Below are 14945 nucleotides of genomic sequence, written 5' to 3' on the forward strand. Positions count from 1 at the left end.
ATCTGTGCAAAAAGTTTTGTAAATAGACTTTATTTAGTACTTCAAATTAGCAAGATTCTTTCACAAAATTTTTTTTGTGTTTCAACTAAACAGGGCCTTGCTCTACTTCGGTGCAGTGCAGGCCTTTAACTTCTTGAGATTCGGAATCTACCAATCAGTTTTGACCATTTAACTGTTCTGAGCCTTTCGTCAGATCAGACCGATGTGATCCTAGCGCCGGTTTGCAACAATGAAGCACAAGTCATCGGCTAGTAATCTGATGAGGACTGAGCGATTATGAAGTACAAACCATCGGCGAGTAGTCTGATGAGGATTGAGCAATTACTGACCATTTATCTTATCGTAAAAGGATCAACAAACCGATAACAATTTATCCACCATCACCACCAATGCGATCGGATCTAACCGAGATAGCGATGGTAGCAGGGTGATAAATTAAAAGTCACAAGCCGATGAATCTAGTTGTGGTAAGATATAAGTGCTAATAAAAGTTTAAATAAGTTCAGGAAAAAGAAATATCGGCTAATGAGAACTAATATTATGTATTCATTGAAGAAATCAATCTTTTGTTGGTAGATAAGCAACAGAGTCAATAGATATAAGCCAATAGCTCTAAGCAAGACAAAGATAACCATCATTCTATCAGCAAGAGATCAGATGATGTAGCCTATAGGATATGATAAGAATTGACAAAACTAATAGGTAAACAAGATGAAATTATAGTGATGCGCTGGTGATTAACCTAGAATATCTAATAAAGATGAACTTACAAGCAACTTGGAAATCGAGATGATACAACCATGCTTGCTGAAGAACTCGTTGAATACTACATTACTCCTACTCCTAAAGTTTGGTGTTGAGTTAAGAAGAAAACTGTATTGATATGTGACCTATAGATCCTTTACAAAGTCTAGTTGTCTATTTTAATATTCTAAACAAAAAATCCTAAATGATTAGGACCCGTTAACTAAACAAGAATAATCTAAGATGAAGTAAAAAAAATTAAGATATATGAACTCTTAAGTTCTTATTTATACAGTCCTTGCTAATAAAGATTTTTTGACCGACTTTATTTTCATCTGGCACGTGTCCTTCCTTGACATGAATCTTAAATCCGCTGTCTTTTAACTAAATATTTATCAAATTATCGACTTCCTCCCTATACTTCATTAGCTATAAAATCATCAAATTTTGGTGTTAATCATATCAAAACTAGCAACGAAGGTCTTGTCGGTGTCCCGACCCGGGGGGCCGGATCCCAACTAGTAAATGCTGCGTGATTCCTCGTCCCAGATGATGATGCAAGAGGCAACACAGTAACGCACGGTTTATCCTGGTTCCGGCCGTGGGGCCGTACGTCCAGCAAAGGGGGTGTGCGAGGGCACTGTATTATCTTGCACCCGGAGTGCTTGTAGTAGGGGATACAAGCGAGGCGAGAGAGGGAGGGAAGCTCCCAAGTCTCTGCTAGAAGAGGGGTTGAACGTGGCAAATAGGGATGCCGGAGCGCAAATGATGATGGATCACCTCTGGGAGCGTCTGAGCGTCCTCAGAGAGAGAGTGCGCTAGTACCAGAGAAAACCAGAGAGCCCCCGCTAATGGAAGCCCGCCTCCTCCTTTTATAGTTACAAGGAGGGGCGGTGCACATGAGTGGGGCGTGGAAGTCGTCGTTTCCCCCTGAATCGCGGGGGTACAGTGACCGAACACTGTAGGAAGTACACTGTGGTAAGGCGGCGTGCGTCGCAATCGTCCTGGATATCGTCCTTGGTCCAGCGAAGATCGCGCCGGTCGTCCTGCAGTGTCCTTGCAGGCGGCGTGGTCGTCGCTGAAGTATGGTCTTCTATATACGGCGCGGTGGCATTTGGTGGGCCCTGCGGACTAGGGTCCTGCATGTGCCAGCGGCAGTGGGGCGCGCGGCGACCCCGGACCCCCTGGTCGGAGTGTGGGTGTGCACACTAGGAGGTCCGGGGGACGCGTGGAGGTCCCGGGCTCCTCTAGGGGGGAGGGCCGGGGCTCCGCCCGTGCGTGCTGAGCGCCCCTCTCGGAAGGACACGTGACGTCGCCGGACCCCTTCCCCAGTGGGAGGCGAGTCCGGATGGTCGGTGTCGGCAGAACAGTAACGGGAGCAGTGCCGAGCCTGTCTTGTCCCGCGTCGCATGTCCCACAGTGCTGCTACAGCCTCCGGGATGGCGGAGCGGTGACCGAAGTCGGCGGATGGGACCCCGGTCACATCAACTGTGGGAGTGGCGGCTTGACGCCGCCTGTCCTGGGCGCCGTGGCGGAGTGGCTGGCTTTTAATGCCTTTCGTACGGCGAGTGGTTGGGCGGCAGGGCCGTTTGTCCCTTGTGCCGAGGGGTGGCCTCGAGCGAGGCGGAGATGGCTTATCCGCTCGAGGGTAGATCCGCTACCCTCGAGCGAGGCAGAGATTTGCCCAGCGGGCCCGAGGGGGACCCTCGAGCGAGGCGGAGATCGTTCCGCGGGTTCGAGGGGGATGTGAATGGGCCGCATGCTGGGTTTCTTTGAGTCCTTTCTTTTCTTCCGAATGGGAAGAAGGCCGTGGGCCTTTGTGGGCCCAGTTGTTTTAACAGGTGCTTGCATTTTTAAAGCGATCTCAGTACCTCGATAGGGTGTCCCTAATCGTGGTACCCGACAGTAGCCCCCGAGGCTTTGGTCGAGTCAATGGATTCGGCCAAAGGGTAATTCGGCGATTTCCTCTTTGACGTGATCGGTCAATGCCGCGCACCCGCCAGACGCGCCTGAGCGCCAGCCCGGCGGATGTGACAACTCACCGGTCGGGGTTGTGCGCCCGCGGGAGGAGTACTTCGAGGCGCACGCCTCTTTGTTTGTTTGTTTGAAGGACAACACATGTCCGCGCGCTGAGGGGGGCCAGGGCGACAGCGGCACCCACTGCCTGGCAGCTGGTGCTTTCATCGCGCTGTCCCGCACGCAGGGCCTTGGCCCCGGCATTCCTGGTTGCTTTGTGGCGCGCCGTTCGAGGGCAGCCGTCCAGAGCCGATGCTGCACCGCTTAGCGTCCAGGGGCTCAGCTCCGCTTTATTTCGTTTGGTCGTGTCTCGGCGCTGTGACCGAGGACATCCTTTGCTCGTGGAGTGCCGCGTCATCACGGGCGATACAAGCCTCCGCTCTTCGACAAGCTTGAAGCTTTGTGCCCGGCGCAGCTATAAATAGGGGTCGTGGGGTTCCCTTTCTTCTCCAACCTCCCAGCTCTTTCTTCCAGTATCGCCTAAATCTTATAATGTTTACTTTGCCTTTTTGTGACCGGCCCCCAGATGGGGCGGCCTGGCTTTTTGGGCTTTTGGCGCTAGAAGAAAGCTTGCGAGCGGTGGGGGAAGACCGGAGTGGGCGTGCGCTCCATCCCTCAGCTTAAGTGGGATCAGCAAAAGAGCATTGGACCCGTGGGGGTCCTGCTCCTGCAATGTCCCCTAGCCTGAAGGGGGATGGAGACGCCTGACCGTGGTGCTGGCGCCAGGTCTGGTGGCTGTTCTTCGCGTCGTCCCCCCCGGCAACAAGGTTGCTCTCGGGGAGACGGTGCGGAGGGCGCTGTCCGCCAGCTCGACCCCCCGCGAGGTCTTCGGTGGTGGAGATGCTAGAAGAAGGCTTGCGAGGAGAGCGTCCCGCTGGACCCGTGAGGTCTGGGGGCTGCTTCTCGCATCCCTAGCAGCCTGGCGGTTGCGTCATCCAGGGGCTCGGTGCCTTTCTTTGTCACTCGTTCCTCCCCAAGACAGGGAAAATTGCCACGTAGGTGGCAATGTGTTTGTATCTTTCAATGGCTTCACGCCGGTAACCCTTTGTAATCTTTATTTGCACTGAGCAATAAAGTCCCCTTCCTCCTCTACGGGGAGGATTACCGAGGGTATAGGGGTGTACAGAGAGTTACGACCCTCGAATATGTGTGAAGTCTCCTTCGCAGGGGCGCGTCAGCGCACCCGCGGGTGTAGCCCCCGAGGCCTTGGAGGAGAGTTTGTTCTCGTCCAAGGGCTATAAACGTTGTCCCACTGGGTTGCCCCACCGGGGTGGCCGTCCAGCGTCTTTTTCAGTTGGCATCGGCACTCTTTTAGCCGGCCTCGGCATTCTCAGTGCTGGAACGACGACCCGGCGTTCAGCATAACCGTCGGGAGAGCGTACGCAAATAGCGGAGGATTTGGTTACACACGTGGAGCTTCGTGGTTGGGAGTCAACTTATTCGAGGGTGCGGTTTGAACCGTGGTGTGCGAGGAGCCCCCGAGCCTAGGCCCGTGTGAAGGTGTTCAGGGGAACCCTCGACTTCGATTACGACCCTCGTCGCCCTTCCGCAGGGAGGAGGGGTGAAGCGCACCATGCTACCCATGCCCGGGCCGCGAGCTATGGCTGCTTCAGTGAGCTATTAGCGGGTTGTTCAAGCGGACGTCCGTGCCCCGTTCAATAAGGGTCGGCTCGTGGTCCATGGACACGTTACATAAAAGCGCTTGCGAGGGTTCGCTAGGTGGGGCTCGGACCCATTCGCTAGGGTCCGAGGGCTCGATGCTCTCCCTCGATGGGATCCCCCTTCTAGGCACCCTCGACTGGCCTTGAACACTGCGTAGGATGTCTCGAACTCCGCGTTCGAGGGTGGCTTGTACGGCACATCCCGGCAGTCCCTGACTCTGGTGATCTGGGGCGCCTGTCGAACCCCCCGAGGGGCCAGGTTTTGAACCCCTGATCAGTAAGGCCTCGAAACGTGATTCATTCGATTGTAAAGGGACCCCCGAAGGTATATTCCGTCTTGGTTCGAAAACGATGCGGAGTCGTGAGTCACGCGCGCGGGTCTTCCGCTGGTAGTGGGTGACGTGGCCCGATTTGTGCGGTGCGGGCGCACCTTTTCAGGCGACAGCCTCGGGCAGATGAAGCGGCGTGGGCGGCGGCTGACTGATGGGATAGCGCAACAGTCGCGCCGTGCCCGCCGGATACCGTGCCGCAGTTATTGCTACGTGTGCGCGTGGGAGACTCCGCGATCGTGGGGCCCAGCCGTCAGCGATAGCAAAATCTACCGCATTCAATGCGGTAGATTTGGGCCGTGGCCGCGGCTGCGCCCATCATGGTGAATAAAAATGAGAAGAAAGGGGGTGTTTGGGCTCACCTGGCCATTTACCTTCATCCTGCTTCGCCTTCTCCGCCTCCCCTGCATCCTTAGCCCGCAGCCAAGAGCGGAAGGAGGAAGAGGACGGAGAGAGAGAGAAAAAAGGGAGAAAGAGCACCTTAGCCATCCCAGAGCCTTCGCTGCCACATTCCCCCTCAAATGGAAGACATGTCGGACATCCAGGAGCCCTTGCCGTGGGGGAAGTCCTCCGCCACTGTGGCGGTTCTGGAGCAGCTGGTCGCCGACCGGCTGCTGCCGCAGAACTCTGACTTGGGGGCGCCGGCGTGGATGTCCCCACACCCGGACGAGACCGAGACGAAGCCCCCGCAAGGCTACATCGTGAGCTTTGTGCGCCTCCACGAGCGAGGCTTCGGCGTCCCCGTCAGCAAATTTATGAGGGCTTTGTGCGAGTACTACGGAGTGGAGCTGCACAACTTCAACCCCAACTCCATCTCGCAGGCGGCGGTCTTCGTCGCCGTCTGCGAGCGGTACCTCGGCATCGAAGCCCACTGGGACCTTTGGATCCATCTATTCTGCGGCGAACTCTTCGTCGAGAACGCGCGGGGCCAACTGAGGCGGTTCGCGCGCGCCAGTGGCCTGATGCTCCACGTCCGCCCGACCCGGAGGAATCTTTACATCTCGAGCAAGATGACAACGAACAACGCCGGGTGGAGTCGAGGGTGGTTCTACCTTCGGAACTACAGGGGCGCACTCCCGGCGTTTACTCACAAAGTTCTCCGGGAGCGACCGCCGAAGTGGGACTGGGGGGGTGTCGCCCCCATCGCAGCAAGCCAAGCTCGAGGGCCTCTCCGACGCGCTGCCACGTCTGGTGAAGAAGGGGCTGACGGCGGCGGCCGTCATCGCGAACTTCCACCGGCAGAGGGTGATCCCTCTCGTGGAGAGGGCCATGCTGATTTTCCAGCTCACCCCCGGGAGCCAGGTGGAGGGCTCGAGGACGTCAAACAAGCTGCTTTCCCACACCACCGCCGCCCGGAGGGCGAAGTACGCGGTGGCGGAGTTCCCTCAGAATCCCGAGGATCTCTGGAGGATCAAGATGTGCCCCGAGCCGGGGTACATTTCTCTGGTAAGTTTTGACTTCGAATCCGGCGTGTGTTGTGTAGCTCTCATTTCCTAACTCCATCTCGGGCCTGCTTTGTAGGGGTTGAGGAGCGGCATCTCGAAGCCCCCGGTCCCGGAACAACGCCTGATCAATCGCCTCCACGCGGAGAAGATGAAAAGGCGGAAGGACGCGGCGGAGGCAAAGGTTGAGAGGATGAGGAAAAGGAAGGCGAAGCATGACAAAGCGTGCAAGCTCGCTCGCGAGGAGGGGAAGACGCGGCCCGCCACGCCTGAGTCCTCGAAGGAGGACGAGGAGGAGGCCTCGGGCGCCGAGGACCACGCTCTGAGGGGCGATGAGGCGGCGGAGTTTGCGAGTCCCCCACCGTTCTACCTGTGGGACGATGACGAGGGGGAGCTGGTGGCGGCCGAGGAGACAAGGTCCATGGCAGAGTCCTCGGTGCACCCATCCCTCGAAGGTGCGGAGCGGGAGTCGTCGCCTCCGGCAGCCGGTGAGGAGACGCCCGCGTCTCAGGTGCTGATCCGTGGCGGCGAGGCCGCGGTGGGCGCGGAGCCGTCCGTGCTGGCAGCCTCGAGTCACCAGGCCGACACGAGGGGGGTGCCCTCGGGGCAGTGTTCGAGGGGCAGCACGGTGCCGCGGGCCCGAAGAAGCGCCACGAGGAAGCAAAGCATGAGCGCTCGATCCGGGTAAGCAAACTTCGGTTTCGTTTTTGTTGCATGTTTGGTGGATTTCTCGATCCCGTTATCCTCAACTTGTGTTCCTTGATTTCCAGCCCCGGGGCCGTCCCCAAGGATGCGGTGTAGCTTTCCCCGGCCAAGGCCCTTAAGACCGGTGCACGCAGCACGCCGCACACGGCGCCGCAGCCCCTGCCTGCCGTGGACCTCGTGGCGGAGGCGGCGAAGCTGCGGGTGGCCATGGCCCGAGGGGCCCAGGCGGCCCAGCAAGCCCGAGCACAAGAGGAGGGTGACGCCGGCCAGAGCGGTGCCGAAGCGGCCGCTCAGGCTGCCAACGCCGAGGAGGCCGGCCAGGGTGGCGTGGACGGCGCCACCCTAGCAATCACTGAAGTTGAGGCCGGTCGGGGCGACACGGCCAGCGTCGCCCGACTGGATATGGAAGGAGAAACTGGCGGGGGCGCGCAGGAGCGCCCTGCCGGTCAAGAAGAGAAGGACACCCTCGTCCCCGAGCCCCCGAGGGCCGAGGGCGAGGGCGTCGCAGAGGAAGAGACGGCGCAAGGGGCGCCAGTGGTGGAGGGAGCCCCTGTCTCGGAGGCCAACGAGGCCCGGTACGAGGGTATTGTCGTGGTGGTGCCCGTGCCAACAGCGCAAGGGAGCGTGGCGGCGGCGGTGGAGCTGCCGGACAGCAGCGAGGAGTACGGGGACTCGATGGACATCGACCCTACTGTTGCGGCAAGCGCTGCAGCGCAATTCGCCGAGTTCGCGTCGGCCAGCGCGGGCACGCTCGAGGCGGGGACTTCCCAGGGGGGCCATCTCGGGGCGATTGTCCCGTCCGGGGTCCCCTCGGAGTTCCTCCACAATGAGCAAGAGGAGGAGGAAGCCTGGAATGTGCAGATGCGCGTCGGTCGCGAGATCTTGCAAGCCCTCGACCGCGCCTTCCAGCTCCACCAGGATGCGGATTACCAGGTCAGCCAGGTAAATATTTTCCCCCGAAAATTGCTCGGATTCGGTTTAACTTTAACGTGTCTTTACCCACGTCCTTCCTTTTGCAGCAGCTGAGGGACATCTCGCGCGAAAAGAGCACCGAGATGACCCGGCTATACTCCCAGATGAGCCAGCTCGGGCAGCGCAACGCCGAGCTGGTGCTCAAGAACATTGATGCCAATACGAAAATGGTGGATCTGGGAGCGCGTCAGCAGGCGCTGGAGGAGGAACTGGTGCGGGTTGCCGATGAGCGGGACGTCCAGAGGGCGACAGCGGAGCAGAAGGCCCGGGAGACCGAGGCGCAAGCTGCCGAGCTGCAACGCCTCCGGACGGCGCTCGAGGAGAAGGCTCGGGAGGCTGAGGCGCAGAGCGTCGAGCTGCAGCGCCTCGGCACAACGCTCGAGCAGCAGAAGGCCGAGCTCCTCCACAAGGAGGTGGCCGTGGTTGCGCTCACCGGGACCCTCCGGGAAAAGGGCGAGGCCCTCGAGGGGAAGGAGGTGGCCCTCCAGAATGTGGGGGCCGCCCTTAGGGAGAAGGAAGCCTCCTTGTCCTCGCTCGAAGAGGCTGCCCGGACCCAGAGGGAGGAGGCGCAGAAAAGTATCACGGGTAAGTACCTTCGAGTTTTCACCGATTTGTTTCTTTTCGTAGCTGACGTTGATTTCCTTTGCTCAGAGCTGAGGCAGAAGGTGGCGGACGAGACTGCAGCGAAGGAAGCGGTCCACACCGTAGTTCACGGCGGCACAGATGGAGTTTGCTGAGCTGGAGCAGACCGCCGTGAGCGTGTGTCAAGAGCTCGATGGGGAGGGTGCCGTCTCGGGCAGTTCGGTGATCAGTCGCCAACACGCGCTAGGCGGCCGGATTGCCAAACACGCCAAGAGCACCTTCCGCCTCGGTGTCTTGCGGGCTCTCGCCGTGGCCTCGACGCATTACCTCATGGATCTCCAGAGGGAGTCGTCGGGGTACGTCGTTCCCGATGATGCTGATGCGGACGCCGCGTCGGCCATTATGGACGAAGCCGACGCAGCCGCGGAGGAGTTCGCCACCTACCTCGCCGAGAAGCTCGAAGCAGACATCCCTCCCATCGCCTAATTCGACGCCCCTGAGGGCTCGCAAGGGGGGATGGTAACCTGTAGGAAGACTGGGCCTCGAAGCCCATGTAATAGATTAGTGAATATATCATAGTCGCGCTTTGTAATCGCATCCTATGAATATAAGAGACTTATTTTCGTAATTTGAATGTGTGGCCCGTCGAGGCCTTGTGCGTTCGAGCCTATGTTTCTTTACTTTATTTCCGTGTTCTTCGTATGCGACTTAGATAAACGTTTGCGAGGAAGTTTGCGATCATAAGCAACGTAGGCGTAGGGTGGTGAGGGGGGTGCCGTATCCCGGAGGCGTAGGCGGCCCCACGACTCGGCCGGCCCCATACCGTAGTTGCTTATGCCTCGCGTCCATTTTTTCCAAAGATATGAGAAGCTTAGGGTCGAAACGAAAATATTTCGAAAAACATTGGCGACTTTTTGGGGACGTTCGGGGGTTCCCCCCGTAGTAGCCCCTGAGGAAGGCTCGGCTTTGCCGAGGGTAAAGCCGAGCGTACCTTAGTGTTAGCGCGCATCCTAGCCTTCGAGGGCCCGGATGGTTCCCAAAAAGAAACAAGTAAAGCGTACTTTACTATTTCGGGAAATTGAAAACGTGAGTACAAACGATGTTCAAATAGCTTGAAATTTTAAGGATAGAAGCGACGTAGCTGTTGTATGTTCCAAGCGTTGGTGAGGACTTCGCCTTTTTCGTTTGCCAGCTTGTACGTGCCGGGTTTAAGCACCTTGGCGATTATGTACGGTCCTTCCCATGGTGGTGAGAGATTGTGGCGGCCCCTGTTGTCCTGTCGAAGCCTCAGCACCAAGTCTCCTTCGTTGAGGTCTCGGCGCCGGACCCTCTGCGCTTGATACCTTCGCAAGGATTGCTGGTAGCGCGCAGAGTGTAGGAGTGCCACGTCTCGAGCCTCTTCCACTTGATCCAGCGAGTCTTCGCGAGCTTGCTGGTTTTGTTGCTCTTTGTATGCCTTGAGCCTTGGCGACCTGTACTCCAAGTCAGTGGGGAAGATGGCCTCGGTGCCATAGACGAGGAAGAACGGGGAAAAGCCCGTGGCTCTGCTTGGGTCGTCCTCAGGCTCTAAATGACCGAGGGTAGCTCCGTGAGCCATCTCCGGCCAAACTTGTCCAGCTTGTTGAAGATCTTCGGCTTCAGTCCTTGGAGGATCATGCCATTGGCACGCTCCACTTGCCCGTTCATCTGTGGGTGTGCCACATCCGACCAGTCCACACGTATGTGGAAACTATCGCAGAACGCCAAGAACTTCTTGCCTGTGAACTGGGTGCCGTTGTCGGTGATGATCGAGTTCGGGACCCCGAACCTGAAGACGATGTCGGTGAAGAATTGGACTGCTTGCTCGGATTTGATCTTGCCGATGGGTCGAGCCTCGATCCACTTGGAGAATTTGTCGACTGCCACCGGCAAGTGGGTGAAGCCCCCGGGCGCCTTCTTCAGCGGACCGACGAGGTCTAGTCCCCACACGGCAAACGGCCACGTGATGGGGATGGTCTGCAGAGCATGGGCCGGAAGGTGTGTTTTTCGCGCATAGAACTGGCAAGCCTCGCAGGTCCGCACAACGTCGGTGGCGTCGGCGACCGCAGTGGGCCAGTAAAAACCTTGCCGAAACGCGTTACCCACTAGGGTGCGCGGCGCAGCGTGATGGCCGCAGATGCCAGCGTGGATGTCGCGGATCAACTCCTTGCCCTCGGGGACGGGGACGCATCGCTGCATGACGCCCGAGGGGCTGCGCTTGTATAGCACGTTGTCGATTAGAATGAAGGACTTGGCCCTCCTGGCGAGGCGACGCGCCTGAGCGCGGTTCGAGGGTAGGACCCCTCGAATCATCCAGTCAAGGTACTGGACGCGCCAGTCCCGCGAAGTGGGGGCCTCGTCGACTTCTATTGCTTCGGCCTCGTTCACGGAGGTGGTCTCGAAGTCAATGTTCATGGGCTCGACCCCGTCCGCCGGGGGGGTTCCCTCTGGGGGACCCGATGGATGAGGGGCCCGGCTCCGCCAGATCTTTGAATTCGGCGGAGGGCTTGGTGATGTCGCGAGCGAAGATGTTCGGGGGGACGGTGGTCCGCCCGACGCGATCTTGGATAATTCGTCGGTGTCCTCGTTGTACTTGCGCGGGACATGATTGAGCTCTAGGACGTCGAACTTGTCTTCGAGGCGGCGCACTGCATTGCAGTACGCCTCCATCTTCGGGTCATGACAGCTAGACTCCTTCATTACTTGATCGACGACGAGTTGAGAGTCACCGCGGACGTCGAAGCGTTTGACGCCGAGCTCGATGGCGATGCGGAGGCCACTGAGGAGGGCCTCATACTCCGCCATGTTGTTTGACGCAGGGAAGTGTAGGCGTATCACGTATCGCATATGTTCTCCGAGGGGTGAGATGAAAAGGAGGCCGGCACCGGCGCCGGTTTTCATTACCGACCCGTCGAAGTACATAGTCCAGCATTCGCCCTGGATTTGCGATGGGGGTAGCTGAGTGTCTGTCCACTCAGCCACGAAGTCAACCAAGATTTGGGACTTGATCGCCTTGCGGGGGGGGGGGGCGTAGGTGAGTGTCTCTCCCATCATCTCCACAGACCATTTGGCGATTCTACCCTCGGCTTCCCGGTTGCGGGCTATCTCTCCCAAAGGAAAAGACGCGACCACGGTGACGGGATGGGCCTCGAAGTAGTGGCGCAGCTTGCGCCGAGCCAGAACCACTGCGTAGAGCAGCTTCTGAATCTGCGGATAGCGTGTCTTAGTTTCAGACAACACCTCGCTGATGTAGTACACCGGCCGCTGGACGGGCAATGCATGGCCCACCTCCTGTCTTTCAACTACGATCACCGCGCTGACCACTTGGGTCGTCGCAGCTACGTACAGGTAGAGGGGCTCGCCGTCCGTGGGTGGTGTGAGAATAGGGGCGCGAGTGAGTGATGCCTTCAGTCTTTCGAGTGCTTCTTGAGCTTTGGGGGTCCACGTGAAGTGCTCGGTTTTCCTCAAGAGTCGATACAGGGGGTAAGCCTTTCTCGCCGAGACGCGAGACGAACCGGCTAAGGGACGCTAGGCATCCCATGACCCTCTGTACCCCCTTTAGGTCTCGGATCGGTCCCATCCGAGTGATGGCCGAGACTTTGTTAGGGTTGGGTTCGATGCCCCGCTGGGAGACAATGAAGGCCAAGAGCATGCCTCGAGGCACCCCGAACACGAACTTCTCGGGGTTAAGTTTTACCCCTTTGGCCCGTAGGCAATCGAATGCGATCCTGAGATCAGCAACCAGGTCGTCTGCCTTCCTGGATTTTACAATGATGTCATCGACATATGCCTCTATGCTGCACCCGAGATGGTCTCCGAAAATGTGGAGCATACACCGCTGGTATGTGGCTCCGGCGTTTCTGAGGCCAAAGGGCATCGTAACGTAGCAGTACATGCCGAAAGGTGTGATAAAAGAAGTCGCGAGCTGGTCGGACTCTTTCATCTTAATTTGGTGGTAACCGGAATAAGCATCAAGAAAGGATAGGAGTTCACATCCCACAGTAGTATCTACGATCTGGTCAATTCGTGGCAAAGTAAAGGGAACCTTCGGACATGTCTTATTTAAACTAGTGTAATCTAAACACATACTCCAGTTTCCACTCTTTTTCTTTACTAATACTGGATTAGCTAGCCACTCGGGATGGAATACCTCTTTGATGAATCCGGCCGCCAGAAGTTTCTGCAACTCCTCGCCGATCGCCCGGCGCTTGAGCTCGTCGAAGCGTCGTAGGCGCTGCTTCACCGGCTTGGAGTTGGGTCGGACATCAAGGGAGTGCTCGGCGACCTCCCTCGGTATGCCAGGCATATCCGAGTGGCTCCACGCAAAGATGTCTGCGTTGGCGCGGAGGAAATCTACGAGCACCACTTCCTATTTGCCATCGAGGGTGGCGCTGATCTGCAACGCCTTGTCGTCGGAGTGGCTCGGATCGAGGGGCACCTTCTTGATACTCTCGGTAGGTTCGAAACTCCCGGCGTGTCGGTGCGTGGAGTCCAAGGCCTCGCTTGCCATTTTGTCGAGGGTGGTTGCGAGGGCCTCGTCCTCCGCTTGAGCCTCCGCACGCTAAACGCACTCGACGTCGCACTCGTAGGCATGCTCGAACGAAGAGCCGATGGTAATGACGCCCTTTGGACCCGGCATCTTCAGCTTGAGGTAGGTGTAGTTGGGGATGGCCATGAATTTGGCATAGCATGGACGGCCAAGAATGGCATGATAGGATCCTCGAAACCCCACCACCTCAAAAGTGAGCACTTCCTTGCGGAAGTTAGCTGCTGTGCCGAAGCATACAGGCAAATCGATCTGGCCGAGGGGTTGGATGCGCTTCCCCGGCGCAACGCCATGGAATGGCGACTTGCTGGGGCGAAGCTTGTCCAGTCCGATCCCCATGAGCTCCAAGGTGTGGGCGTACATGATGTTGAGGCTCCTGCCTCCGTCCATGAGCACCTTGGAGAAGCGGGTGTTGCCGACGATGGGGTCGACAATGAGCGGGTAGCGTCCCGGATGTGGGACGTAGTCGGGGTGGTCCTCGCGGCCAAAGGAAATAGTATCCTTCGACCAATCGAGGTAGGATGGTGTGGCCTTGGTGACGGAGAAAACTTCCCGGCGCTCGCGCTTGCGCTGCCGAGAAGTCATGTTCGTCGTTGCTCCTCCAAAGATGAAGAAGGCATTCTCCACTGGGGGGAACTCGTCATCTCCACCTTTGTCGCCCGCGTCCTTCTTCTTGTCTTCGTCGCGATGCGCGATGCGGTTGTAATACTTCTTGAGCATTTCGCACTGCTCGAGGGTATGATTGACCGGACCCTTGTGGTAAGGGCACGACTTCTTAAGCATGTCGTCGAATTGGCCACCACCACCTCGAGGGGGGCCTCGAGGTCCTTTGCGGTCCGGGGTGGCAGCGAAGGCCTCCTCGGAGTCCTCTGCCTGCCCCGAGCCGCGCTGGTTTGGTGGGACCGGCTTTTTTCCCTTCCTCCCCCGCTTCTGCTTCTTGGCGGGGGCGTTGGGCTTGACGTTGCTGCCCTCCGCGGGCGCATCGTCCTTGCGCCTGCTCGACTTGTCGTCGAAGATGGCACCAACAGCCTCCTCGCCAGCGGCATAGTTGGTGGCAGCGTCGAACAAATCATTGGTGTTGACGGGTCGGCTTCTCGCGAGCTCGTGCACCATTTTCCTGCACGTCGTACCCTCGAGGAAAGCGTTGATGACCTCGATGTGGGTGACGCTGGGGAGCTCGGTGCACTGCTTGGAGAAGCATCGCACGTAGTCACGCAGCGACTCGCGGGGCTTCTGGCGACACCCTTTGAGGTCCCAAGAGTTCCCAGGGCGCACGTATGTGCCCTGGAAATTGCCCACGAAGATATGGACCAAGTCGGCCCAGTTGTGGATCTGATCCGCAGGCAGGTGCTCGAGCCACGTTCGTGTGGCGTCAGCAAGATGAAGAGGAAGGTTGTGGATGATGACCGCGTCCTCCGTCGCGCCGCCTAGCTAACACGCTAGGCGGTAGTCGTTGAGCCAGACTGCAGGATCAGTCTCACCCGAGTACTTGACGAGGGTGTTGGGTTGTCGAAAGCGCGGGGGAAAAGATGCAGTTCGGATCTCCCGGCTGAACACCCGGGTGCCCGGAGGCTCCGGGGACTCACCCCTGTCGTGCTCGGGGTCGAAGCGTCCACCCCGTCGAGGGGTGTACCTTCTGCCGTCGAGGACGTTGCGGGCGTCGCCATCGCCATCGTGCCTGTGAGTGTCACGGATTCGCTCCCTTACGGGAACTCTCTCGATGCGCTCGTGCCCCAAGGGTGCCTTCGCGCCGAGCGCTACGGCTGCCTTGCCCTTCCCTGCTGGTGGTGTGTGCACAGAAACCTCGCGGTCCTGGTCCGCAGTCCCACCAGGCTGCTCCGGGGCCCTCGAGCGCCTACGGGACGCAAAACTCTCGGCATGCTGCACGGCAGCTTGCTCGATGAGCTCCTGTGCGTCGCGGCGAGGGTTG

This window comes from Panicum virgatum, chromosome 3N (genome assembly GCF_016808335.1).
Source record: "Panicum virgatum strain AP13 chromosome 3N, P.virgatum_v5, whole genome shotgun sequence".
NCBI classification, from domain to species: domain Eukaryota; kingdom Viridiplantae; phylum Streptophyta; class Magnoliopsida; order Poales; family Poaceae; genus Panicum; species Panicum virgatum.